This window comes from Stenella coeruleoalba (genome assembly GCF_951394435.1).
Source record: "Stenella coeruleoalba genome assembly, chromosome: 8".
Lineage (NCBI taxonomy): Eukaryota > Metazoa > Chordata > Mammalia > Artiodactyla > Delphinidae > Stenella > Stenella coeruleoalba.
The window spans coordinates 109904643-109929244 of record NC_137154.1 but is presented as its reverse complement, the minus strand read 5'-3'; the positions used below and the strand labels follow the sequence as shown (position 1 = coordinate 109929244).

Genomic DNA, 24602 nt, shown 5'->3' with positions numbered 1-24602 from the left:
GTTTCCTGAAACATCTAAAAAACAAAGCAACAGAGCCTAGGACACTGCCACTTATGGCCCTATAGCTTAGGGAAATTAAATTCAGAAGGACACAGCCACCCCAAAGTTTGGGACGGCTCTGTTTACAAGAACCTCGTTTACAGTACAAGTTCAACATCGCAGAAAGTGAAAAATGGATAAAGAAGTTGTGGTATTTACTTACAAAGCAATATCACTCAGCAATGAAATCTATGTCATCAGGCCCTTAGCATCACAATGAGTGGATTCAGGTATGATGATTCTAACTGAAATAAGTCACACAGAAAAAGAAACATCATAAGATATCAGTAATACACGGAATGTAAACTTGGCTACACAGGAACTGAATTACAGAACAGAACAGGGTCTCAAATTTAGAAAACCAACTTATGCTTGCTTAAGGGTAAAGGTGAGTTGGGGTGCTGCATAAAACCAGAGATTGAAATGAGCACAGATAAAGTTCCTTAAGTCAAATATGGAATAGACAAGAGCTACTCCTTGCTCAACGAAATGGACTCAACACCGCATATTAAACGCCTAAGAATGTACCTGACTAGTAAGTATCTTAAAACCTATGGATTGCTATGTCTCCGAAAGAGAATCAAGCATGTGTACAGGGGCATAAACGCAGCAGTGATAGGATTGGAGAGGTTCGGTGAGCAAATGAAGACCCTTTGAAGTCATATTGCATGGTACCCATTACACGGGTCTGAACTCTCCAGGTTTAAGGTATTCTTCCTTCAGCTAAAACATGCATGTGGAACCCAAGTATGATCAACCATGTGAACGGGAGACGTGTTCAAATATGTCTCAGTTTTCCTTCCCTGGTACTCGGGTGCAACATTCCAGACGCTTTACTAACACTCTCCCCACTTGGAGAGTCAGTCCCTTTAACCTCCTGTTTGGCCCAGTTTGTAATTTCTGCGGAAGATGAACAGGAATAGCGAGAACCAATGAGAGGCTAGCTGGAGGTGTCTGGACGGGCAAATTTAACTCTCATTTCCCACCAGGAAGAGGAATTAACCAAAGGCTCAGCATGCCGGGCCGGAACCAGATTAGGGCCTGAAGCCATCCTGCGGTGTTGCGGCCAGGTCACAAGAAAGCGAGTTGAAGAAAGGAGCTCAGGGGCACTGTAATTCACAAACCTGCAGAGTTATAAATGACAGCTATCGTCCAAAAATAGACTGAAGTAAGGCTGCCAAGAGGACTTGAAAGCGGGGCAGAATTGCAGGAAACCGATTTCAGGAGATAGACTGGAATTGCATTGAAAGCATAGGAAAAGAGGCAGAACGTCCACAATGATGCACTTGGCCAAAAAGGGCGTATGTGTTTTTTCCTGAATATATTCAGGAAAAAACGCATACGCCCTTTTTGGCCAACCAAGCAAGCTTGCAAAGGAAATCTGCACTACAATGAAGTCTCACTTCCCCCCGGTCAAAAGGGCCATCTGAAAAAAGTGTAAAATCCAGAAAGGCAGGACAGGCCATGGAGAACTGGGAGCCTTGTTATGCTGATGGGCGGGATGTAAATTGCCAACAGACACTCGGGAGAAGTGTATGGTGTTTCCTGAAACATCTAAAAAACAAAGCAACAGAGCCTAGGGCACTGCCACTTATGGTCCTATAGCTTAGGGAAATTAAAATCAAAAAGACACAGCCACCCCAAACTTTCGAACGGCTCTGTTTACAAGAACCTCGTTTACAGTACAAGTTCAACATCGCAGAAAGTGAAAAATGGATAAAGAAGTTGTGGTATTTACTTACAAAGCAATATCACTCAGCAATGAAATCTATGTCATCAGGCCCTTAGCAGCACAATGAGTGGATTCAGGTACGATGATTCTAACTGAAATAAGTCACACAGAAAAGGAAACATCATAAGATATCACTAATACACGGAATGTAAACTTGGCTACACAGGAACTGAATTACAGAACAGAACAGTGTCTCAAATTTAGAAAAGCAACTTATGCTTGCTTAAGGGGAAAGGTGAGTTGGGGTGCTGCATAAAACCAGAGATTGAAATGAGCACAGATAAAGTTCCTTAAGCCACATATGGAATAGACAAGATCTACTCCTTGCTCAACGAAATGGACTCAACACCCCATATTAAACGCCTAAGAATGTACCTGACTAGTAAGTATCTTAAAACCTATGGATTGCTATGTCTCCAAAAGAGAATCAAGCGTGTGTACAGGGGCATAAACGCAGCAGTGATAGGATTGGAGAGGTTCGGTGAGCAAATGAAGACCCTTTGAAGTCATATTGCATGGTACCCATTCCACGGGTCTCAACTCTCCAGGTTTAAGGTATTCTTCCTTCAGCTAAAACATGCATGTGGAACCCAGAGTATGATCAACCATGTGAACGGGAGACGTGTTCAAATATGTCTCAGTTTTCCTCCCCTGGTACTCTGGTGCAACATTCCAGACGCTTTACTAACACTCTTCCGACTTGGAGAGTCAGTCCCTTTAACCTCCTGTTTGGCCCAGTTTGCAATTTCTGCGGAAGACGAACAGGAATAGCGAGAACCAATGAGAGACTAGCTGGAGGTGTCTGGACGGGCAAATTTAACTCTCATTTCCCACCAGGAAGAGGAATTAACCAAAGGCTCAGCGTGCCGTGCCGGAACCAGATTAGGGCCTGAAGCCATCCTGCGGTGTTGCGGCCAGGTCACAAGAAAGCGAGTTGAAGAAAGGAGCTCAGGGGCACTGTAATTCACAAACCTGCAGACTTATAAATGACAGCTATCGTCCAAAAATAGACTGAAGTAAGGCTGCCAAGAGGACTTGAAAGCAGGGCAGAATTGCAGGAAACCGATTTCAGGAGGTAGACTGGAATTGCATTGAAAGCATAGGAAAAGAGGCAGAACGTCCACAATGATGCACTTGGCCAAAAAGGGCGTATGCGTTTTTTCCTGAATATATTCAGGAAAAAACGCATACGCCCTTCTTGGCCAACCAAGCAAGCTTGCAAAGGAAATCTGCACTACAATGAAGTCTCACTTCCCCCCGGTCAAAAGGGCCATCTGAAAAAAGTGTAAAATCCAGAAAGGCAGGACAGGCCATGGAGAACTGGGAGCCTTGTTATGCTGATGGGTGGGATGTAAATTGCCAACAACCACTCGGGAGACGTGTATGGTGTTTCCTGAAACATCTAAAAAACAAAGCAACAGAACCTAGGGCACTTCCACTTATGGTCCTATAGCTTAGGGAAATTAAAATCAGAAGGACACAGCCTCCCCAAAGTTTGGGACGCCTCTGTTTACAAGAACCTCGTTTACAGTACAAGTTCAACATCGCAGAAAGTGAAAAATGGATAAAGAAGTTGTGGTATTTACTTACAAAGCAATATCACTCAGCAATGAAATCTATGTCATCAGGCCCTTAACATCACAATGAGTGGATTCAGGTATGATGATTCTAACTTAAATAAGTCACACAGAAAAAGAAACATCATAAGATATCAGTAATACACGGAATGTAAACTTGGCTACACAGGAACTGAATTACAGAACAGAACAGGGTCTCAAATTTAGAAAACCAACTTATGCTTGCTTAAGGGTAAAGGTGAGTTGGGGTGCTGCATAAAACCAGAGATTGAAATGAGCACAGATAAAGTTCCTTAAGTCAAATATGGAATAGACAAGAGCTACTCCTTGCTCAACGAAATGGACTCAACACCGCATATTAAACGCCTAAGAATGTACCTGACTAGTAAGTATCTTAAAACCTATGGATTGCTATGTCTCCGAAAGAGAATCAAGCATGTGTACAGGGGCATAAACGCAGCACTGATAGGATTGGAGAGGTTCGGTGAGCAAATGAAGACCCTTTGAAGTCATATTGCATGGTACCCATTACACGGGTCTGAACTCTCCAGGTTATGGTATTCTTCCTTCAGCTAAAACATGCATGTGGAACCCAAGTATGATCAACCATGTGAACGGGAGACGTGTTCAAATATGTCTCAGTTTTCCTCCCCTGGTACTCGGGTGCAACATTCCAGACGCTTTACTAACACTCTCCCCACTTGGAGAGTCAGCGCCTTTAACCTCCTGTTTGGCCCAGTTTGCAATTTCTGCGGAAGATGAACAGGAATAGCGAGAACCAATGAGAGACTAGCTGGAGGTGTCTGGACGGGCAAATTTAACTCTCATTTCCCACCAGGAAGAGGAAATAACCAAAGGCTCAGCATGCCGGGCCGGAACCAGATTAGGGCCTGAAGCCATCCTGCGGTGTTGCGGCCAGGTCACAAGAAAGCAAGTTGAAGAAAGGAGCTCAGGGGCACTGTAATTCACAAACCTGCAGAGTTATAAATGACAGCTATCGTCCAAAAATAGACTGAAGTAAGGCTGCCAAGAGGACTTGAAAGCGGGGCAGAATTGCAGGAAACCGATTTCAGGAGGTAGACTGGAATTGCATTGAAAGCATAGGAAAAGAGGCAGAACGTCCACAATGATGCACTTGGCCAAAAAGGGCGTATGCGTTTTTTGCTGAATATATTCAGGAAAAAACGCATACGCCCTTTTTGGCCAACCAAGCAAGCTTGCAAAGGAAATCTGCACTACAATGAAGTCTCACTTCCCCCCGGTCAAAAGGGCCATCTGAAAAAAGTGTAAAATCCAGAAAGGCAGGACAGGCCATGGAGAACTGGGAGCCTTGTTATGCTGATGGGTGGGATGTAAATTGCCAACAACCACTCGGGAGAAGTGTATGGTGTTTCCTGAAACATCTAAAAAACAAAGCAACAGAACCTAGGGCACTTCCACTTATGGTCCTATAGCTTAGGGAAATTAAAATCAAAAAGACACAGCCACCCCAAAGTTTGGAACGGCTCTGTTTACAAGAACCTCGTTTACACTACAAGTTCAACATCACAGAAAGTGAAAAATGGATAAAGAAGTTGTGGTATTTACTTACAAAGCAATATCACTCAGCAATGAAATCTGTGTCATCAGGCCCTTAGCAGCACAATGAGTGGATTCAGGTATGATGATTCTAACTGAAATAAGTCACACAGAAAAAGAAACATCATAAGATATCAGTAATACACGGAATGTAAACTTGGCTACACAGGAACTGAATTACAGAACAGAACAGGGTCTCAAATTTAGAAAAACAACTTATTCTTGCTTAAGGGTAAAGGTGAGTTGGGGTGCTGCATAAAACCAGAGATTGAAATGAGCACAGATAAAGTTCCTTAAGCCAAATATGGAATAGACAAGAGCTACTCCTTGCTCAACGAAATGGACTCAAAACCCCATATTAAACCCCTAAGAATGTACCTGACTAGTAAGTATCTTAAAACCTATGGATTGCTATATCTCCAAAAGAGAATCAAGCATGTGTACAGGGGCATAAACGCAGCAGTGATAGGATTGGAGAGGTTCGGTGAGCAAATGAAGACCCTTTGAAGTCATATTGCATGGTACGCATTACACGGGTCTCAACTCTCCAGGTTTAAGGTATTCTTCCTTCAGCTAAAACATGCATGTGGAACCTAGAGTATGATCAACCATGTGATCGGGAGACGTGTTCAAATATGTCTCAGTTTTCCTCCCCTGGTACTCGGGTGCAACATTCCAGACGCTTTACTAACAGTCTCCCGACTTGGAGAGTCAGTCCCTTTAACCTCCTGTTTGGCCCAGTTTGCAATTTCTGCGGAAGATGAACAGGAATAGCGAGAACCAATGAGAGACTAGCTGGAGGTGTCTGGACGGGCAAATTTAACTCTCATTTCCCACCAGGAAGGGGAATTAACCAAAGGCTCAGCGTGCCGTGCCGGAACCAGATTAGGGCCTGAAGCCATCCTGCGGTGTTGCGGCCAGGTCAAAAGAAAGCGAGTTGAAGAAAGGAGCTCAGGGGCACTGTAATTCACAAACCTGCATAGTTATAAATGACAGCTATCGTCCAAAAATATACTGAAGTAAGGCTGCCAAGAGGACTTGAAACCGGGGCAGAATTGCAGGAAACCGATTTCAGGAGGTAGACTGGAATTGCATTGAAAGCATAGGAAAAGAGGCAGAACGTCCACAATGATGCACTTGGCCAAAAAGGGCGTATGCGTTTTTTCCTGAATATATTCAGGAAAAAACGCATACGCCCTTTTTGGCCAACCAAGCAAGCTTGCAAAGGAAATCTGCACTACAATGAAGTCTCACTTCCCCCCGGTCAAAAGGGCCATCTGAAAAAAGTGTAAAATCCAGAAAGGCAGGACAGGCCATGGAGAACTGGGAGCCTTGTTATGCTGATGGGCGGGATGTAAATTGCCAACAGACACTCGGGAGAAGTGTATGGTGTTTCCTGAAACATCTAAAAAACAAAGCAACAGAACCTAGGGCACTTCCACTTATGGTCCTATAGCTTAGGGAAATTAAAATCAAAAAGACACAGCCACCCCAAAGTTTGGAACGGCTCTGTTTACAAGAACCTCGTTTACAGTACAAGTTCAACATCGCAGAAAGTGAAAAATGGATAAAGAAGTTGTGGTATTTACTTACAAAGCAATATCACTCAGCAATGAAATCTGTGTCATCAGGCCCTTAGCAGCACAATGAGTGGATTCAGGTATGATGATTCTAACTGAAGTAAGTCACACAGAAAAAGAAACATCATAAGATATCAGTAATACACGGAATGTAAACTTGGCTACACAGGAACTGAATTACAGAACAGAACAGGGTCTCAAATTTAGAAAACCAACTTATGCTTGCTTAAGGGTAAAGGTGAGTTGGGGTGCTGCATAAAACCAGAGATTGAAATGAGCACAGATAAAGTTCCTTAAGTCAAATATGGAATAGACAAGAGCTACTCCTTGCTCAACGAAATGGACTCAACACCGCATATTAAACGCCTAAGAATGTACCTGACTAGTAAGTATCTTAAAACCTATGGATTGCTATGTCTCCGAAAGAGAATCAAGCATGTGTACAGGGGCATAAACGCAGCAGTGATAGGATTGGAGAGGTTCGGTGAGCAAATGAAGACCCTTTGAAGTCATATTGCATGGTACCCATTCCACGGGTTTCAACTACCCAGGTTTTAGGTATTCTTCCTTCAGATAAAACATGCATGTGGAACCCAGAGTATGATCAACCATGTGATCGGGAGACGTGTTCAAATATGTCTCAGTTTTCCTCCCCTGGTACTTGGGTGCAACATTCCAGACGCTTTACTAACACTCTCCCCACTTGGAGAGTCAGCGCCTTTAACCTCCTGTTTGGCACAGTTTGCAATTTCTGCGGAAGCTGAACAGGAATAGCGAGAACCAATGAGAGGCTAGCTGGAGGTGTCTGGACGGGAAAATTTAACTCTCATTTCCCAACAGGAAGAGGAAATAACCAAAGGCTCAGCGTGCCGTACCGGAACCAGATTAGGGCCTGAAGCCATCCTGCGGTGTTGCGGCCAGCTCAAAAGAAAGCGAGTTGAAGAAAGGAGCTCAGGGGCACTGTAATTCACAAACCTGCAGAGTTATAAATGACAGCTATCGTCCAAAAATAGACTGAACTAAGGCTGCCAAGAGGACTTGAAAGCGGGGCAGAATTGCAGGAAACCGATTTCAGGAGGTAGACTGGAATTGCATTGAAAGCATAGGAAAAGAGGCAGAACGTCCACAATGATGCACTTGGCCAAAAAGGGCGTATGCGTTTTTTCCTGAATATATTCAGGAAAAAACGCATACGCCCTTTTTGGCCAACCAAGCAAGCTTGCAAAGGAAATCTGCACTACAATGAAGTCTCACTTCCCCCCGGTCAAAAGGGCCATCTGAAAAAAGTGTAAAATCCAGAAAGGCAGGACAGGCCATGGAGAACAGGGAGCCTTGTTATGCTGATGGGCGGGATGTAAATTGCCAACAACCACTCGGGAGAAGTGTATGGTGTTTCCTGAAACATCTAAAAAACAAAGCAACAGAGCCTAGGGCACTGCCACTTATGGCCCTATAGCTTAGGGAAATTAAATTCAGAAGGACACAGCCACCCCAAAGTTTGGGACGGCTCTGTTTACAAGAACCTCGTTTACAGTACAAGTTCAACATCGCAGAAAGTGAAAAATGGATAAAGAAGATGTGGTATTTACTTACAAAGCAATATCACTCAGCAATGAAATCTATGTCATCAGGCCCTTAGCATCACAATGAGTGGATTCAGGTATGATGATTCTAACTGAAATAAGTCACACAGAAAAAGAAACATCATAAGATATCAGTAATACACGGAATGTAAACTTGGCTACACAGGAACTGAATTACAGAACAGAACAGGGTCTCAAATTTAGAAAACCAACTTATGCTTGCTTAAGGGTAAAGGTGAGTTGGGGTGCTGCATAAAACCAGAGATTGAAATGAGCACAGATAAAGTTCCTTAAGTCAAATATGGAATAGACAAGAGCTACTCCTTGCTCAACGAAATGGACTCAACACCGCATATTAAACGCCTAAGAATGTACCTGACTAGTAAGTATCTAAAAACCTATGGATTGCTATGTCTCCGAAAGAGAATCAAGCATGTGTACAGGGGCATAAACGCAGCAGTGATAGGATTGGAGAGGTTCGGTGAGCAAATGAAGACCCTTTGAAGTCATATTGCATGGTACCCATTACACGGGTCTGAACTCTCCAGGTTTAAGGTATTCTTCCTTCAGCTAAAACATGCATGTGGAACCCAAGTATGATCAACCATGTGAACGGGAGACGTGTTCAAATATGTCTCAGTTTTCCTTCCCTGGTACTCGGGTGCAACATTCCAGACGCTTTACTAACACTCTCCCCACTTGGAGAGTCAGTCCCTTTAACCTCCTGTTTGGCCCAGTTTGTAATTTCTGCGGAAGATGAACAGGAATAGCGAGAACCAATGAGAGGCTAGCTGGAGGTGTCTGGACGGGCAAATTTAACTCTCATTTCCCACCAGGAAGAGGAATTAACCAAAGGCTCAGCATGCCGGGCCGGAACCAGATTAGGGCCTGAAGCCATCCTGCGGTGTTGCGGCCAGGTCACAAGAAAGCGAGTTGAAGAAAGGAGCTCAGGGGCACTGTAATTCACAAACCTGCAGACTTATAAATGACAGCTATCGTCCAAAAATAGACTGAAGTAAGGCTGCCAAGAGGACTTGAAAGCGGGGCAGAATTGCAGGAAACCGATTTCAGGAGATAGACTGGAATTGCATTGAAAGCATAGGAAAAGAGGCAGAACGTCCACAATGATGCACTTGGCCAAAAAGGGCGTATGCGTTTTTTCCTGAATATATTCAGGAAAAAACGCATACGCCCTTTTTGGCCAACCAAGCAAGCTTGCAAAGGAAATCTGCACTACAATGAAGTCTCACTTCCCCCCGGTCAAAAGGGCCATCTGAAAAAAGTGTAAAATCCAGAAAGGCAGGACAGGCCATGGAGAACTGGGAGCCTTGTTATGCTGATGGGCGGGATGTAAATTGCCAACAGACACTCGGGAGAAGTGTATGGTGTTTCCTGAAACATCTAAAAAACAAAGCAACAGAGCCTAGGGCACTGCCACTTATGGTCCTATAGCTTAGGGAAATTAAAATCAAAAAGACACAGCCACCCCAAACTTTCGAACGGCTCTGTTTACAAGAACCTCGTTTACAGTACAAGTTCAACATCGCAGAAAGTGAAAAATGGATAAAGAAGTTGTGGTATTTACTTACAAAGCAATATCACTCAGCAATGAAATCTATGTCATCAGGCCCTTAGCAGCACAATGAGTGGATTCAGGTACGATGATTCTAACTGAAATAAGTCACACAGAAAAAGAAACATCATAAGATATCACTAATACACGGAATGTAAACTTGGCTACACAGGAACTGAATTACAGAACAGAACAGTGTCTCAAATTTAGAAAAGCAACTTATGCTTGCTTAAGGGGAAAGGTGAGTTGGGGTGCTGCATAAAACCAGAGATTGAAATGAGCACAGATAAAGTTCCTTAAGCCACATATGGAATAGACAAGATCTACTCCTTGCTCAACGAAATGGACTCAACACCCCATATTAAACGCCTAAGAATGTACCTGACTAGTAAGTATCTTAAAACCTATGGATTGCTATGTCTCCAAAAGAGAATCAAGCGTGTGTACAGGGGCATAAACGCAGCAGTGATAGGATTGGAGAGGTTCGGTGAGCAAATGAAGACCCTTTGAAGTCATATTGCATGGTACCCATTCCGCGGGTCTCAACTCTCCAGGTTTAAGGTATTCTTCCTTCAGCTAAAACATGCATGTGGAACCCAGAGTATGATCAACCATTTGAACGGGAGACGTGTTCAAATATGTCTCAGTTTTCCTTCCCTGGTACTCGGGTGCAACATTCCAGACGCTTTACTAACACTCTCCCCACTTGGAGAGTCAGTCCCTTTAACCTCCTGTTTGGCCCAGTTTGTAATTTCTGCGGAAGATGAACAGGAATAGCGAGAACCAATGAGAGGCTAGCTGGAGGTGTCTGGACGGGCAAATTTAACTCTCATTTCCCACCAGGAAGAGGAATTAACCAAAGGCTCAGCATGCCGGGCCGGAACCAGATTAGGGCCTGAAGCCATCCTGCGGTGTTGCGGCCAGGTCACAAGAAAGCGAGTTGAAGAAAGGAGCTCAGGGGCACTGTAATTCACAAACCTGCAGACTTATAAATGACAGCTATCGTCCAAAAATAGACTGAAGTAAGGCTGCCAAGAGGACTTGAAAGCGGGGCAGAATTGCAGGAAACCGATTTCAGGAGATAGACTGGAATTGCATTGAAAGCATAGGAAAAGAGGCAGAACGTCCACAATGATGCACTTGGCCAAAAAGGGCGTATGCGTTTTTTCCTGAATATATTCAGGGAAAAACGCATACGCCCTTTTTGGGCAACCAAGCAAGCTTGCAAAGGAAATCTGCACTACAATGAAGTCTCACTTCCCCCCGGTCAAAAGGGCCATCTGAAAAAATTGTAAAATCCAGAAAGACAAGACAGGCCATGGAGAACTGGGAGCCTTGTTATGCTGATGGGCGGGATGTAAATTGCCAACAACCACTCGGGAGACGTGTATGGTGTTTCCTGAAACATCTAAAAAACAAAGCAACAGAACCTAGGGCACTTCCACTTATGGTCCTATAGCTTAGGGAAATTAAAATCAGAAGGACACAGCCTCCCCAAAGTTTGGGACGCCTCTGTTTACAAGAACCTCGTTTACAGTACAAGTTCAACATCGCAGAAAGTGAAAAATGGATAAAGAAGTTGTGGTATTTACTTACAAAGCAATATCACTCAGCAATGAAATCTATGTCATCAGGCCCTTAGCATCACAATGAGTGGATTCAGGTATGATGATTCTAACTGAAATAAGTCACACAGAAAAAGAAACATCATAAGATATCAGTAATACACGGAATGTAAACTTGGCTACACAGGAACTGAATTACAGAACAGAACAGGGTCTCAAATTTAGAAAACCAACTTATGCTTGCTTAAGGGTAAAGGTGAGTTGGGGTGCTGCATAAAACCAGAGATTGAAATGAGCACAGATAAAGTTCCTTAAGTCAAATATGGAATAGACAAGAGCTACTCCTTGCTCAACGAAATGGACTCAACACCGCATATTAAACGCCTAAGAATGTACCTGACTAGTAAGTATCTTAAAACCTATGGATTGCTATGTCTCCGAAAGAGAATCAAGCATGTGTACAGGGGCATAAACGCAGCACTGATAGGATTGGAGAGGTTCGGTGAGCAAATGAAGACCCTTTGAAGTCATATTGCATGGTACCCATTACACGGGTCTGAACTCTCCAGGTTTAAGGTATTCTTCCTTCAGCTAAAACATGCATGTGGAACCCAAGTATGATCAACCATGTGAACGGGAGACGTGTTCAAATATGTCTCAGGTTTCCTCCCCTGGTACTCGGGTGCAACATTCCAGACGCTTTACTAACACTCTCCCCACTTGGAGAGTCAGCGCCTTTAACCTCCTGTTTGGCCCAGTTTGCAATTTCTGCGGAAGATGAACAGGAATAGCGAGAACCAATGAGAGACTAGCTGGAGGTGTCTGGACGGGCAAATTTAACTCTCATTTCCCACCAGGAAGAGGAATTAACCAAAGGCTCAGCATGCCGGGCCGGAACCAGATTAGGGCCTGAAGCCATCCTGCGGTGTTGCGGCCAGGTCACAAGAAAGCAAGTTGAAGAAAGGAGCTCAGGGGCACTGTAATTCACAAACCTGCAGAGTTATAAATGACAGCTATCGTCCAAAAATAGACTGAAGTAAGGCTGCCAAGAGGACTTGAAAGCGGGGCAGAATTGCAGGAAACCGATTTCAGGAGGTAGACTGGAATTGCATTGAAAGCATAGGAAAAGAGGCAGAGCGTCCACAATGATGCACTTGGCCAAAAAGGGCGTATGCGTTTTTTCCTGAATATATTCAGGAAAAAACGCATACGCCCTTTTTGGCCAACCAAGCAAGCTTGCAAAGGAAATCTGCACTACAATGAAGTCTCACTTCCCCCCGGTCAAAAGGGCCATCTGAAAAAAGTCTAAAATCCAGAAAGGCAGGACAGGCCATGGAGAACTGGGAGCCTTGTTATGCTGATGGGCGGGATGTAAATTGCCAACAACCACTCGGGAGAAGTGTATGGTGTTTCCTGAAACATCTAAAAAACAAAGCAACAGAACCTAGGGCACTTCCACTTATGGTCCTATAGCTTAGGGAAATTAAAATCAAAAAGACACAGCCACCCCAAAGTTTGGAACGGCTCTGTTTACAAGAACCTCGTTTACACTACAAGTTCAACATCACAGAAAGTGAAAAATGGATAAAGAAGTTGTGGTATTTACTTACAAAGCAATATCACTCAGCAATGAAATCTGTGTCATCAGGCCCTTAGCAGCACAATGAGTGGATTCAGGTATGATGATTCTAACTGAAATAAGTCACACAGAAAAAGAAACATCATAAGATATCAGTAATACACGGAATGTAAACTTGGCTACACAGGAACTGAATTACAGAACAGAACAGGGTCTCAAATTTAGAAAAACAACTTATTCTTGCTTAAGGGAAAAGGTGAGTTGGGGTGCTGCATAAAACCAGAGATTGAAATGAGCACAGATAATGTTCCTTAAGCCAAATATGGAATAGACAAGAGCTACTCCTTGCTCAACGAAATGGACTCAACACCCCATATTAAACGCCTAAGAATGTACCTGACTAGTAAGTATCTTAAAACCTATGGATTGCTATGTCTCCAAAAGAGAATCAAGCATGTGTACAGGGGCATAAACGCAGCAGTGATAGGATTGGAGAGGTTCGGTGAGCAAATGAAGACCCTTTGAAGTCATATTGCATGGTACCCATTCCACGGGTTTCAACTACCCAGGTTTAAGGTATTCTTCCTTCAGCTAAAACATGCATGTGGAACCTAGAGTATGATCAACCATGTGATCGGGAGACGTGTTCCAATATGTCTCAGTTTTCCTTCTCTGGTACTCGGGTGCAACATTCCAGACGCTTTACTAACACTCTCCCCACTTGGAGAGTCAGTCCCTTTAACCCCCTGTTTGGCCCAGTTTGCAATTTCTGCGGAAGATGAACAGGAATAGCGAGAACCAATGAGAGACTAGCTGGAGGTGTCTGGACGGGCAAATTTAACTCTCATTTCCCACCAGAAAGAGGAATTAACCAAAGGCTCAGCGTGCCGTGCCGGAACCAGATTAGGGCCTGAAGCCATCCTGCGGTGTTGCGGCCAGGTCACAAGAAAGCGAGTTGAAGAAAGGAGCTCAGGGGCACTGTAATTCACAAACCTGCAGAGTTATAAATGACAGCTATCGTCCAAAAATAGACTGAAGTAAGGCTGCCAAGAGGACTTAAAAGCGGGGCAGAATTGCAGGAAACCGATTTCAGGAGGTAGACTGGAATTGCATTGAAAGCATAGGAAAAGAGGCAGAACGTCCACAATGATGCACTTGGCCAAAAAGGGCGTATGCGTTTTTTCCTGAATATATTCAGGAAAAAACGCATACGCCCTTTTTGGCCAACCAAGCAAGCTTGCAAAGGAAATCTGCACTACAATGAAGTCTCACTTCCCCCCGGTCAAAAGGGCCATCTGAAAAAAGTGTAAAATCCAGAAAGGCAGGACAGGCCATGGAGAACTGGGAGCCTTGTTATGCTGATGGGCGGGATGTAAATTGCCAACAGACACTCGGGAGAAGTGTATGGTGTTTCCTGAAACATCTAAAAAACAAAGCAACAGAGCCTAGGGCACTGCCACTTATGGTCCTATAGCTTAGGGAAATTAAAATCAAAAAGACACAGCCACCCCAAAGTTTGGGACGCCTCTGTTTACAAGAACCTCGTTTACAGTACAAGTTCAACATCGCAGAAAGTGAAAAATGGATAAAGAAGTTGTGGTATTTACTTACAAAGCAATATCACTCAGCAATGAAATCTATGTCATCAGGCCCTCAGCATCACAATGAGTGGATTCAGGTATGATGATTCTAACTGAAATAAGTCACACAGAAAAAGAAACATCATAAGATATCAGTAATACACGAAATGGAAATTTGGCTACACAGGAACTGAATTACAGAACAGAACAGGGTCTCAAATTTAGAAAACCAACTTATGCTTGCTTAAGGGGAAAGGTGAGTTGGGGTGCTGCATAAAACCAGAGATTGAAATGAGCACAGATAAAGTTCCTTAAGTCAAATATGGAATAGACAAGAGCTACTCCTTGCTCAAAGAAATGGACTCAACACCGCATATTAAACGCCTAAGAATGTACCTGACTAGTAAGTATCTTAAAACCTATGGATTGCTATGTCTCCAAAAGAGAATCAAGCATGTGTACAGGGGCATAAACGCAGCAGTGATAGGATTGGAGAGGTTCGGTGAGCAAATGAAGACCCTTTGAAGTCATATTGCATGGTACGCATTACACGGGTCTCAACTCTCCAGGTTTAAGGTATTCTTCCTTCAGCTAAAACATGCATGTGGAACCTAGAGTATGATCAACCATGTGATCGGGAGACGTGTTCAAATATGTCTCAGTTTTCCTCCCCTGGTACTCGGGTGCAACATTCCAGACGCTTTACTAACACTCTCCCGACTTGGAGAGTCAGTCCCTTTAACCCCCTGTTTGGCCCAGTTTGCAATTTCTGCGGAAGATGAACAGGAATAGCGAGAACCAATGAGAGACTAGCTGGAGGTGTCTGGACGGGCAAATTTAACTCTCATTTCTCACCAGGAAGAGGAATTAACCAAAGGCTCAGCGTGCCATGCCAGAACCGGATTAGGGCCTGAAGCCATCCTGCGGTGTTGCGGCCAGGTCACAAGAAAGCGAGTTGAAGAAAGGAGCTCAGGGGCACTGTAATTCACAAACCTGCAGACTTATAAATGACAGCTATCGTCCAAAAATAGACTGAAGTAAGGCTGCCAAGAGGACTTGAAAGCGGGGCAGAATTGCAGGAAACCGATTTCAGGAGGTAGACTGGAATTGCATTGAAAGCATAGGAAAAGAGGCAGAACGTCCACAATGATGCACTTGGCCAAAAAGGGCGTATGCGTTTTTTCCTGAATATATTCAGGAAAAAACGCATACGCCCTTTTTGGCCAACCAAGCAAGCTTGCAAAGGAAATCTGCACTACAATGAAGTCTCACTTCCCCCCGGTCAAAAGGGCCATCTGAAAAAAGTGTAAAATCCAGAAAGACAAGACAGGCCATGGAGAACTGGGAGCCTTGTTATGCTGATGGGCGGGATGTAAATTGCCAACAGACACTCGGGAGAAGTGTATGGTGTTTCCTGAAACATCTAAAAAACAAAGCAACAGAACCTAGGGCACTTCCACTTATGGTCCTATAGCTTAGGGAAATTAAAATCAAAAAGACACAGCCACCCCAAAGTTTGGAACGGCTCTGTTTACAAGAACCTCGTTTACAGTACAAGTTCAACATCGCAGAAAGTGAAAAATGGATAAAGAAGTTGTGGTATTTACTTACAAAGCAATATCACTCAGCAATGAAATCTGTGTCATCAGGCCCTTAGCAGCACAATGAGTGGATTCAGGTACGATGATTCTAACTGAAATAAGTCACACAGAAAAAGAAACATCATAAGATATCACTAATACACGGAATGTAAACTTGGCTACACAGGAACTGAATTACAGAACAGAACAGTGTCTCAAATTTAGAAAAGCAACTTATGCTTGCTTAAGGGGAAAGGTGAGTTGGGGTGCTGCATAAAACCAGAGATTGAAATGAGCACAGATAAAGTTCCTTAAGCCAAATATGGAATAGACAAGAGCTACTCCTTGCTCAACGAAATGGACTCAACACCCCATATTAAACGCCTAAGAATGTACCTGACTAGTAAGTATCGGAAAACCTATGGATTGCTATGTCTCCAAAAGAGAATCAAGCATGTGTACAGGGGCATAAACGCAGCAGTGATAGGATTGGAGAGGTTCGGTGAGCAAATGAAGACCCTTTGAAGTCATATTGCATGGTACGCATTACACGGGTCTCAACTCTCCAGGTTTAAGGTATTCTTCCTTCAGCTAAAACATGCATGTGGAACCTAGAGTATGATCAACCATGTGATCGGGAGACGTGTTCAAATATGTCTCAGTTTTCCTCCCCTGGTACTCGGGTGCAACATTCCAGACGCTTTACTAACACTCTCCCGACTTGGAGAGTCAGTCCCTTTAACCTCCTGTTTGGCCCAGTTTGCAATTTCTGCGGAAGATGAACAGGAATAGCGAGAACCAATGAGAGACTAGCTGGAGGTGTCTGGACGGGCAAATTTAACTCTCATTTCTCACCAGGAAGAGGAATTAACCAAAGGCTCAGCGTGCCATGCCAGAACCAGATTAGGGCCTGAAGTCATCCTGCGGTGTTGCGGCCAGGTCACAAGAAAGCGAGTTGAAGAAAGGAGCTCAGGGGCACTGTAATTCACAAACCTGCAGACTTATAAATGACAGCTATCGTCCAAAAATAGACTGAAGTAAGGCTGCCAAGAGGACTTGAAAGCGGGGCAGAATTGCAGGAAACCGATTTCAGGAGATAGACTGGAATTGCATTGAAAGCATAGGAAAAGAGGCAGAACGTCCACAATGATGCACTTGGCCAAAAAGGGCGTATGCGTTTTTTCCTGAATATATTCAGGAAAAAATGCATACGCGCTTTTTGGCCAACCAAGCAAGCTTGCAAAGGAAATCTGCACTACAATGAAGTCTCACTTCCCCCCGGTCAAAAGGGCCATCTGAAAAAAGTGTAAAATCCAGAAAGGCAGGAGAGGCCATGGAGAACTGGGAGCCTTGTTATGCTGATGGGCGGGATGTAAATTGCCAACAGACACTCGGGAGAAGTGTATGGTGTTTCCTGAAACATCTAAAAAACAAAGCAACAGAGCCTAGGGCACTGCCACTTATGGTCCTATAGCTTAGGGAAATTAAAATCAAAAAGACACAGCCACCCCAAAGTTTGGGACGCCTCTGTTTACAAGAACCTCGTTTACAGTACAAGTTCAACATCGCAGAAAGTGAAAAATGGATAAAGAACTTGTGGTACTTACGTACAATGCAGTATCACTCAGCAATGAAATCTATGTCATCAGGCCCGTAGCAGCATAATGAGTGGATTCAGGTACGATGATTCTAACTGAAATAAGTCACACAGAAAAAGAAACATCATAAGATATCACTAATACACGGAATGTAAACTTGGCTACACAGGAACTGCATTCCAGAACAGAACAGGGTCTCAAATTTAGAAAACCAACTTATGCTTGCTTAAGGGGAAAGGTGAGTTGGGGTGCTGCATAAAACCAGAGATTGAAATGAGCACAGATAAAGTTCCTTAAGCCAAATATGGAATAGACAAGAGCTACTCCTTGCTCAACGAAATGGACTCAAAACCCCATATTAAACCCCTAAGAATGTACCTGACTAGTAAGTATCTTAAAACCTATGGATTGCTATGTCTCCGAAAGAGAATCAAGCATGTGTACAGAGGCATAAACGGAGCAGTGATAGGATTGGAGAGGTTCGGTGAGCAAATGAAGACCCTTTGAAGTCATATTGCATGGTACCCATTCCACGGGTTTCAACAACCCAGGTTTAAGGTATTCTTCCTTCAGCTATAACATGCATGTGGAACCCAAGTATGATTAACCATGTGAATGGGAGACGTGTTCAAATATGTCTCAGTTTTCCTCCCCTGGTACTCGGGTGCAACATTCCAGACGCTTTACTAACACTCTCCCCACTTGGAGAGTCAGTCCCTTTAACCTCCTGTTTGGCCCAGTTTGCAATTTCTACGGAAGATGAACAGGAATAGCGAGAACCAATGAGAGGCTAGCTGGAGGTGTCTGGACGGGCAAATTTAACTCTCATTTCCCACCAGGAAGAGGAAATAACCAAAGGCTCAGCGTGCCGTACCGGAACCAGATTAGGGCCTGAAGACATCCTGCGGTGTTGCAGCCAGGTCACAAGAAAGCGAGTTGAAGAAAGGAGCTCAGGGGCACTGTAATTCACAAACCTGCAGAGTTATAAATGACAGCTATCGTCCAAAAATAGACTGAAGTAAGGCTGCCAAGAGGACTTGAATGCGGGGCAGAATTGCAGGAAACCGATTTCAGGAGGTAGACTGGAATTGCATTGAAAGCATAGGAAAAGAGGCAGAACGTCCACAATGATGCACTTGGCCAAAAAGGGCGTATGCGTTTTTTCCTGAATATATTCAGGAAAAAACGCATACGCCCTTTTTGGCCAACCAAGCAAGCTTGCAAAGGAAATCTGCACTACAATGAAGTCTCACTTCCCCCCGGGCAAAAGGGCCATCTGAAAAAAGTGTAAAATCCAGAAAGGCAGGACAGGCCATGGAGAACTGGGAGCCTTGTTATGCTGATGGGCGGGATGTAAATTGCCAACAACCACTCGGGAGAAGTGTATGGTGTTTCCTGAAACATCTAAAAAACAAAGCAACAGAACCTAGGGCACTTCCACTTATGGTCCTATAGCTTAGGGAAATTAAAATCAAAAAGACACAGCCACCCCAAAGTTTGGAACGGCTCTGTTTACAAGAACCTCGTTTACAGTACAAGTTCAACATCGCAGAAAGTGAAAAATGGATAAAGAAGTTGTGGTATTTACTTACAAAGCAATATCACTCAGCAATGAAATCTGTGTCATCAGGCCCTTAGCAGCACTATGAGTGGATTCAGGTATGATGATTCTAACTGAAGTAAGTCACACAGAAAAAGAAACATCATAAGATATCAGTAATACACGGAATGTAAACTTGGCTACACAGGAACTGAATTACAGAACAGAACAGGGACTCAAATTTAGAAAACCAACTTATGCTTGCTTAAGGGGAAAGGTGAGTTGGGGTGCTGCATAAAACCAGAGATTGAAATGAGCACAGATAAAGTTCCTTAAGCCAAATATGGAATAGACAAGAGCTACTCCTTGCTCAACGAAATGGACTCAACACCCCATATTAAACGCCTAAGAATGTACCTGACTAGTAAGTATCTTAAAACCTATGGATTGCTATGTCTCCAAAAGAGAATCAAGCGTGTGTACAGGGGCATAAACGCAGCAGTGATAGGATTGGAGAGGTTCGGTGAGCAAATGAAGAACCTTTGAAGTCATATTGCATGGTACCCATTACACGGGTCTCAACTCTCCAGGTTTAAGGTATTCTTCCTTCAGCTAAAACATGCATGTGGAACCCAAGTATGATCAACCATGTGATCGGGAGACGTGTTCAAATATGTCTCAGTTTTCCTCCCCTGGTACTCGGGTGCAACATTCCAGACGCTTTACTAACACTCTCCCCACGTGGAGAGTCAGCGCCTTTAACCTCCTGTATGGCCCAGTTTGCAATTTCTGCGGAAGATGAACAGGAATAGCGAGAACCAATGAGAGACTAGCTGGAGGTGTCTGGACGGGCAAATTTAACTCTCATTTCCCACCAGGAAGAGGAAATAACCAAAGGCTCAGCGTGCCGTACCGGAACCAGATTAGGGCCTGAAGCCATCCTGCGGTGTTGCGGCCAGCTCAAAACAAAGCGAGTTGAAGAAAGGAGCTCAGGGGCACTGTAATTCACAAACCTGCAGAGTTATAAATGACAGCTATCGTCCAAAAATAGACTGAAGTAAGGCTGCCAAGAGGACTTGAAAGCGGGGCAGAATTGCAGGAAACCGATTTCAGGAGGTAGACTGGAATTGCATTGAAAGCATAGGAAAAGAGGCAGAACGTCCACAATGATGCACTTGGCCAAAAAGGGCGTATGCGTTTTTTCCTGAATATATTCAGGAAAAAACGCATACGCCCTTTTTGGCCAACCAAGCAAGCTTGCAAAGGAAATCTGCACTACAATGAAGTCTCACTTCTCCCCGGTCAAAAGGGCCATCTGAAAAAAGTGTAAAATCCAGAAAGGCAGGACAGGCCATGGAGAACTGGGAGCCTTGTTATGCTGATGGGCGGGATGTAAATTGCCAACAACCACTCGGGAGAAGTGTATGGTGTTTCCTGAAACATCTAAAAAACAAAGCAACAGAACCTAGGGCACTTCCACTTATGGTCCTATAGCTTAGGGAAATTAAAATCAAAAAGACACAGCCACCCCAAAGTTTGGAACGGCTCTGTTTACAAGAACCTCGTTTACAGTACAAGTTCAACATCGCAGAAAGTGAAAAATGGATAAAGAAGTTGTGGTATTCACTTACAAAGCAATATCACTCAGCAATGAAATCTATGTCATCAGGCCCTTAGCAGCACAATGAGTGGATTCAGGTATGATGATTCTAACTGAAATAAGTCACACAGAAAAAGAAACATCATAAGATATCAGTAATACACGGAATGTAAACTTGGCTACACAGGAACTGAATTACAGAACAGAACAGGGTCTCAAATTTAGAAAACCAACTTATGCTTGCTTAAGGGTAAAGGTGAGTTGGGGTGCTGCATAAAACCAGAGATTGAAATGAGCACAGATAAAGTTCCTTAAGCCAAATATGGAATAGACAAGAGCTACTCCTTGCTCCACGAAATGGACTCCACACCGCATATTAAACGCCTAAGAATGTACCTGACTAGTAAGTATCTTAAAACCTATGGATTGCTATGTCTCTGAAAGAGAATCAAGCATGTGTACAGGGGCATAAACGCAGCAGTGATAGGATTGGAGAGGTTCGGTGAGCAAATGAAGACCCTTTGAAGTCATATTGCATGGTACCCATTACACGGGTCTCAACTCTCCAGGTTTAAGGTATTCTTCCTTCAGCTAAAACATGCATGTGGAACCCAAGTATGATCAACCATGTGATCGGGAGACGTGTTCAAATATGTCTCAGTTTTCCTCCCCTGGTACTCGGGTGCAACATTCCAGACGCTTTACTAACACTCTCCCCACGTGGAGAGTCAGCGCCTTTAACCTCCTGTATGGCCCAGTTTGCAATTTCTGCGGAAGATGAACAGGAATAGCGAGAACCAATGAGAGACTAGCTGGAGGTGTCTGGACGGGCAAATTTAACTCTCATTTCCCACCAGGAAGAGGAAATAACCAAAGGCTCAGCGTGCCGTACTGGAACCAGATTAGGGCCTGAAGCCATCCTGCGGTGTTGCGGCCAGCTCAAAACAAAGCGAGTTGAAGAAAGGAGCTCAGGGGCACTGTAATTCACAAACCTGCAGAGTTATAAATGACAGCTATTGTCCAAAAATAGACTGAAGTAAGGCTGCCAAGAGGACTTGAAAGCGGGGCAGAATTGCAGGAAACCGATTTCAGGAGGTAGACTGGAATTGCATTGAAAGCATAGGAAAAGAGGCAGAACGTCCACAATGATGCACTTGGCCAAAAAGGGCGTATGCGTTTTTTCCTGAATATATTCAGGAAAAAACGCATACGCCCTTTTTGGCCAACCAAGCAAGCTTGCAAAGGAAATCTGCACTACAATGAAGTCTCACTTCCCCCCGGTCAAAAGGGCCATCTGAAAAAAGTGTAAAATCCAGAAAGGCAGGACAGGCCATGGAGAACTGGGAGCCTTGTTATGCTGATGGGCGGGATGTAAATTGCCAACAACCACTCGGGAGAAGTGTATGGTGTTTCCTGAAACATCTAAAAAACAAAGCAACAGAACCTAGGGCACTTCCACTTATGGTCCTATAGCTTAGGGAAATTAAAATCAAAAAGACACAGCCACCCCAAAGTTTGGAACAGCTCTGTTTACAAGAACCTCGTTTACAGTACAAGTTCAACATCGCAGAAAGTGAAAAATGGATAAAGAAGTTGTGGTAATTACTTACAAAGCAATATCACTCAGCAATGAAATCTATGTCATCAGGCCCTTAGCAGCACAATGAGTGGATTCAGGTATGATGATTCTAACTGAAATAAGTCACACAGAAAAAGAAACATCATAAGATATCAGTAATACACGGAATGTAAACTTGGCTACACAGGAACTGAATTACAGAACAGAACAGGGTCTCAAATTTAGAACACCAACTTATGCTTGCTTAAGGGTAAAGGTGAGTTGGGGTGCTGCATAAAACCAGAGATTGAAATGAGCACAGATAAAGTTCCTTAAGTCAAATATGGAATAGACAAGAGCTACTCCTTGCTCAATGAAATGGACTCAACACCGCATATTAAACACCTAAGAATGTACCTGACTAGTAAGTATCTTAAAACCTATGGATTGCTATGTCTCCGAAAGAGAATCAAGCATGTGTACAGGGGCATAAACGCCGCAGTGATAGGATTGGAGAGGTTCGGTGAGCAAATGAAGACCCTTTGAAGTCATATTGCATGGTACCCATTCCACGCGTTTCAACTACCCAGGTTTAAGGTATTCTTCCTTCAGCTAAAACATGCATGTGGAACCTAGAGTATGATCAACCATGTGATCGGGAGACGTGTTCAAATATGTCTCAGTTTTCCTCCCCTGGTACTCGGGTGCAACATTCCAGACGCTTTACTAACACTCTCCCCACTTGGAGAGTCAGTCCCTTTAACCTCCTGTTTGGCCCAGTTTGCAATTTCTGCGGAAGATGAACAGGAATAGCGAGAACCAATGAGAGGCTAGCTGGAGGTGTCTGGACGGGCAAATTTAACTCTCATTTCCCACCAGGAAGAGGAATTAACCAAAGGCTCAGCGTGCCGTGCCGGAATCAGATTAGGGCCTGAAGCCATCCTGCGGTGTTGCGGCCAGCTCAAAAGAAAGCGAGTTGAAGAAAGGAGCTCAGGGGCACTGTAATTCACAAACCTGCAGAGTTATAAATGACAGCTATCGTCCAAAATTAGACTGAAGTAAGGCTGCCAAGAGGACTTGAAAGCGGGGCAGAATTGCAGGAAACCGATTTCAGGAGGTAGACTGGAATTGCATTGAAAGCATAGGAAAAGAGGCAGAACGTCCACAATGATGCACTTGGCCAAAAAGGGCGTATGCGTTTTTTCCTGAATATATTCAGGAAAAAACGCATACGCCCTTTTTGGCCAACCAAGCAAGCTTGCAAAGGAAATCTGCACTACAATGAAGTCTCACTTCCCCCCGGTCAAAAGGGCCATCTGAAAAAAGTGTAAAATCCAGAAAGGCAGGACAGGCCATGGAGAACTGGGAGCCTTGTTATGCTGATGGGCGGGATGTAAATTGCCAACAGACACTCGGGAGAAGTGTATGGTGTTTCCTGAAACATCTAAAAAACAAAGCAACAGAGCCTAGGGCACTGCCACTTATGGTCCTATAGCTTAGGGAAATTAAAATCAAAAAGACACAGCCACCCCAAAGTTTGGGACGCCTCTGTGTACAAGAACCTCGTTTACAGTACAAGTTCAACATCGCAGAAAGTGAAATATGGATAAAGAAGTTGTGGTATTTACTTACAAAGCAATATCACTCAGCAATGAAATCTATGTCATCAGGCCCTTAGCATCACAATGAGTGGATTCAGGTATGATGATTCTAACTGAAATAAGTCACACAGAAAAAGAAACATCATAAGATATCAGTAATACACGGAATGTAAACTTGGCTACACAGGAACTGAATTACAGAACAGAACAGGGTCTCAAATTTAGAAAACCAACTTATGCTTGTTTAAGGGTAAAGGTGAGTTGGGGTGCTGCATAAAACCAGAGATTGAAATGAGCACAGATAAAGTTCCTTAAGCCAAATATGGAATAGACAAGAGCTACTCCTTGCTCAACGAAATGGACTCAACACCGCATATTAAACGCCTAAGAATTTACCTGACTAGTAAGTATCTTAAAACCTATGGATTGCTATGTCTCCAAAAGAGAATCAAGCGTGTGTACAGGGGCATAAACGCAGCAGTGATAGGATTGGAGAGGTTCGGTGAGCAAATGAAGACCCTTTGAAGTCATATTGCATGGTACCCATTCCACGGGTTTCAACTACCCAGGTTTTAGGTATTCTTCCTTCAGCTAAAACATGCATGTGGAACCCAGAGTATGATCAACCATGTGATCGGGAGAAGTGTTCAAATATGTCTCAGTTTTCCTCCCCTGGTACTCGGGTGCAACATTCCAGACGCTTTACTAACACTCTCCCCACTTGGAGAGTCAGCGCCTT

General features: G+C 43.8%; 1 long non-coding RNA gene across 10 annotated transcripts in view; it reads right to left on the bottom strand.

Moving 5' to 3' along the window:
* Window positions 1-24602, bottom strand: part of LOC307190093 — a 1314632-nt gene that overhangs the window by 250916 nt on the left and 1039114 nt on the right. Inside the window, exon 5 of one of the 10 annotated variants that reach the window (XR_013829383.1) lies at window positions 5707-5901. The exons of 8 other annotated variants lie outside the window; for them this stretch is intronic. This is a non-coding gene — a long non-coding RNA (uncharacterized lncRNA). Of the gene's footprint in view, window positions 1-5706; window positions 5902-19082; window positions 19239-24602 lie in introns of those variants that run through there. One more of the 10 variants, XR_013829384.1, reaches the window with a different exon arrangement.